At 38.1% G+C, this 5,000-nt stretch overlaps 1 protein-coding gene across 5 annotated transcripts in view; it reads right to left on the bottom strand.

Moving 5' to 3' along the window:
• Positions 1–2,674: 2,674 nt before the first annotated feature.
• The window catches only part of Cbp53E (Calbindin 53E), a 176,330-nt gene continuing 174,004 nt past the window's right edge, over positions 2,675–5,000 (bottom strand). For all 5 annotated transcript variants that reach the window (XM_076210168.1, XM_076210177.1, XM_076210137.1 and 2 more), the window contains one exon: positions 2,675–5,000. This exon is cut by the window's right edge and continues 1,020 nt beyond it. The gene's annotated coding sequence lies outside the window, so the exon portion shown is untranslated.

Raw genomic sequence — 5,000 nt, 5'->3', positions numbered from 1 at the left:
CATCCAAATGTACTTTGCTGTGTTTTATTGCGAGTAATCTTTTTTAATAAATATCAGAATAAATTATTGGTTGAAAAAATGTAGAGTAATTCATTTTAAGTTCTGCATTGACAATTTCTTCCTGATTGTCTTATGTCTTATTTTATATCCCTGATGTACAGGTACATACTTTCATCCTACATAGTGAGGAAAATAAAACAAATATTTAATTTTTCATCGGCCATTTGGTCAATAATCTGCTTTCTAACCCCCTCCCCCCCCAATATCTGGCGTATTAAATTTTACATCATCTGTAAAGACTTTCCTGAGATCCCTACCGTTCAAAGTCACATAGTATTAATTCTAATTCTAGAAACTTATCACCACTCGTAAAGAAATGCTGATCTAGTTTTAGATTCTAATTTCACTCCTTAATGCTACCTTCCTTCAGTCCTTCTGTAAATACCTTTTACTAATATCCTCTCTCTTCCAGGTTTCCTTGTGATATGGTCTTTCAAAATTCATTATATTTTTTGTTTTCTTAAGCATTCCTTTCCTTGAAAAGTGTCTACGAGTAAATTTCGAGTTAAGGTGACGGCACACTAAACACTTCTTGCTAGCATGCTACTTGGTTTTGCTTTGAGTAGAAACGATTTCCGTTATGATTTTTTTCAATATCCAAAAGTTAAATTACTATTGCGTCATATAGTGAGAATCTGAACGACGAACTAAGAAAGGTTCAACCTAGAATACGAATGCTAGACACATTGTCAAGATACTTTTACGAAAGTCTAGAATATTGTAACCTATTGTCACACGGTCAAACGGTTCATCGAACGCGGTTCAACAGACACGCGTTTAAAGAGAAGTTTGGGGTTTAACCATCGTGTTCGACAACCAAATACCCCGTTCACACGTTCACACATCACTTTAAACACGTGTCTGTCGAACCGCGTTCGATGAATCGTTAGACCATGAAAACCCCACTTAGTCTTACAAAGGATTACAAAGGCGGAGCATGCCGACAGGAGACCTTTTGATCCATATCTAGGTCGGATGCGAAAAAAAATCATATTAATAATAAAACAATAAAATAAAAACTATAATAATGTAAATAACAAATAAAATACATAAATAAATGCATAGGTATAGTTGAATAATAAACAAACAGGTAAATAGTAAATGATAATAAATTGACATATAACTAATAATAAATGAAAATCAGAAAGACAAATGATAACAAAACAAAAACAAATAATATAAGAAAAATTATAATCTTTTCTACTCAAACGAAATAGCAAAAGTAAGTAGCATGCTAGCCTAGTGTGACGCTACTTTTCGTAACACCCAGAAGGTAGGACACTGTGTAGGATCCTTTTACAGTGTGGATCAAAACTCTTTGAAGAGTTTTAATCTTTAATAACTGCAAATACTTATAAATACTATTTGTAACGATAAGGTAGTTATTAGAAACTAAAACTCTTCAACGACTTCTGAGCCATCCTGTACCATCAAACACAACAATTTTGACTCTGTATTACTCAAAATATCTCTTGAAATAAAGAGACTTACAAACATAGGAAAATATCACTATGAAATGAAAGTCAAGATGACGTTGGAGCCTAAATCATTCTTACAATTTTGACTCAGTATTACGCAAAGATTTTCTTGACTTTTGACTCAACATTATTCAAAGATTCTCTTGAAGTAAAGGGACTTGCAAAAATAGGATAATATCATCACTATGAAGTGAAAGTCATGATGACGTTGAAACAAGCCTAAATCACTTACCTATTTTGCGGGTCAAAGTATTTCAAACTGCTTGTGAGGGTGACCTTTGGAAGAGTGTCTGGATAATTTCATTTGTCTTCAAGTACCACTTGACTCCACTTAAGTTCTCGAATTAGATAGGACATTATTTTACGTTTCAAATAGTCCTTTGAACTCTGTGTAACACATTTCACAGAATTTGCAACCATCATAGGAATGTTTGATTTTGTGCAATGCATTAAAAAAAAGACAAATATTCTAAGATTATCATACTTTTTCTTCGATGACAGCAGCTATAATGAAATTTTAATCTTAGAACGAAGTCAGAAAGTAGTGAATGATACTTTCATATAACAGTGTCTTAATATTAGTCAATATTTATTACCGTTGTGTAAAGCATCTGTTTGGGAGAGTATATATTTTTACAATGCAAGAAGAAAATCAGTACTGCACTGTTAACCACTGAAATTAACTAACGAGGAACAATTCTGCCTCTGGCGTGAAGTGTTTATTTACTGTGTCATTATGGATACCTTACGGTGGATAATGAATTGTCAAAATTGTGGAAATTTATCGTTTATTTTTAATTATCTACTGTTTTTCTGTATGCAATAGTTTTCTTATTATAAATGTAATTTTTGTGAATAAATATGTATCTCTGCATTGATGACAAAAGACATTGTTCCAATATGTGATAGATCGTCTTCACCACAGTCTTGCTTGGGTGTGAAAAAATCTGATTTATCCAATAATCCCAGAAACGCGTATTACCGACCGACACTTAAACACACATCAACTATCAAAGTTAACATGAATTTTTCAAGGACAAATGAATCACTGTACATTAGTGATGTTAACTACTCCATAATGTGTCATATTAAAATCGAAGAAAAAGCGAGGTGGAAAGGATACGAAAAAGACATAATTTTAACAGAAGACTTTTTTTTTTTTATTTGTTATTGAAAATCGATATACAGCAAATAAAGTAAAATCTTCGTGTGCAGCCTTGCGCGTATGGAAGAGTTAACGCTCCACTGTGAGTGGCGGCGAGCCTTCCACGACGCTGGGTAGGGTCCATTATATCCCCATCCAGCGATACAAGATAGTAGCGCGCAAACTACCACAGCGGCGGCAGCAGCAGCAGCAGCGGCCAAAACAGCATCGCCTTAAGCAGCTGACTTGTAATTGCCGTGCACTATTCTTTTTTTCTCCTGCATTTCGCTGATGCTGCAGCTGCTGTGTAGGGGTTGTGAAGTTTCATGGTGATTTTAGTCACCTTAAGAAAGGTAACACCCTCTCCGCTCCCTTCTGACAAATCTCTCCCTTTTTTATGGACCAACATGTCCATTTTCTTTGACCGTAAGAAATATTTGAACTTTATCTTTCTTTAACTTTGAAAAAAACTAGAAAGGGGAAATAAAATAAAGATGAATGAGGATCCTTTACCGGCTTGGTTTAAGAAGACACAAATTTAAGCAAAGAGAATTTGGCAGACGGGGCAAGGCTGAGAGGGAAAAGGACTGGATTATTATTGGGTAGAGTCCGATCTAGGTTAACAATGATGTCGGACTCTTTCCGGCATGCACACGAAGCTCAAAAACAACACAGACACAGACGACAAGAAGTGGCCACGCAGTTGTAAGTCACCTTGAATCCAAGGGCTTTTCATAAGGAGACGAAGTCCCCTGCTTCCTTTTTCAAACGCTCCTGAAGAGCTGGTCGATAGCACCCGGTGGAGAAGATGCTGCTTTACATTACATTGTACATGGCAATACCTCCTGGCTCTTCCTAAATAAGCATTCATAAGAATCTTGAAACACGTTTCGTAACATTACCATAACACATATCAAACCTTCAGGACGAAGCAACCCTTGAACGAAACTTAAACTTATGGGAAAAAGACACCCTACATTATCATTTGAGTCCGTTGTAGTTAAAGGCCCAGAGTCGCTTCTGCCCAAGGGTCTAATTAACAACAGCTAGCCACTTGATACTATTCATAAACCTTCGTATAATCAAGCTTGTTTAGATTTCACATATCAACATTTAAGAGATATTTTACCTGCTAAGATATGAATGAAGTCACAGGCTATGTAGAGACGATAGAAAGTTAGAAAGTTACAAGACAGCAACGGTAACAAGAAAGGAAACCGGAACAACAGAATTCGGGGACCAGCAAGCAGCCAACGATGTCATAATTGCAGACGTCTTGTTCTCTTCCTCCCATCCCATGGGTTTGTAACAGGTCTTCAAGATTGGCTCAGAACGGGAAGAGGTCAAGGAAAAGAAAGCACGAAGCTGCTGAGGTTTCGAGAAGGAGTTTGGATGTTCGATAACTGAGAAGATGTTCGACGTCATTTTCGCGTACGACGGAGTTCTGATGCAAGGATGAGAGGAGACAGATTTGGGAACTGAATCTTCCTGACATCTCCTGATGCAGTTTCTTCCTGCCATGTGATCCTTAGAGAAACGTTGGCATGACCATCGACACTGCAATCAAAACTACTGGTTGATGGTATCAGAGTAACTTGCTGGGTGACCTAGTAGTTAGGGACTGGAGCTATTGGAGTTACTAATAGGGGACAACCCGCTTGGAGGACCGAGGGGGTCGAGGAAGCACAGCATCAGGTCAGTGGTGATCCTGACGAGGATCCCTGGGGAGAAAGTTCCTCGGTAACCGATATCCGAGTTCGGGGGAAGTCGGATGAAGGTTACTTAGGGGACCTCTTGTCTCGGAATCTGTTGCCTTATGGACCTGTTGGGCCAGACCACGCATAGAAGACGCCTTAGACCATTCGACGTTTACTATTTTTCCCTTTTTATTAAATACTTATTATTTTTTGTTAACCAAGCTTCTTTTTGCTTCAATAAAGACAAAAAAAAAAATCATTTTTTTTTTTTTTTTTGGGGTGTATGCTCTCAAGAGAGCGTACTTTGTAGTCATAATTGAGGTCTCTACTCGACCTGTCAGGTGCCGCGAAAGAGTTTATCTTTTTAAGTGAACTTCGGGTCTGTCCCACAGACGCAAGGCAAAGGGTCCAGTACTATTCCGGGTAGAGGTGTTCTGCCCTTGGGCGCCTTGTGGCCACCAACGCCCAGACGCTGTTCCCCCCTCGCCCGGGACCTACTCAATTCGGGACGCCCTTTGTGCCTGGTATCTGGTATTGAGTGTTTAGGAGGGGGCATTTTAGCTTGCCATAAGACGTGTCTGTATGTGAAAGAAAACTAATGAGTTTGTGTGTATGTGTGTG

The sequence above is a fragment of the Oratosquilla oratoria genome, chromosome 2 (assembly GCF_046742065.1).
Source record: "Oratosquilla oratoria isolate Oo_2021 chromosome 2, ASM4674206v1, whole genome shotgun sequence".
Lineage (NCBI taxonomy): Eukaryota > Metazoa > Arthropoda > Malacostraca > Stomatopoda > Squillidae > Oratosquilla > Oratosquilla oratoria.
The sequence above is the reverse complement of the archived record's forward strand: the minus strand, read 5'-3'. Positions and strand labels throughout refer to the sequence as shown.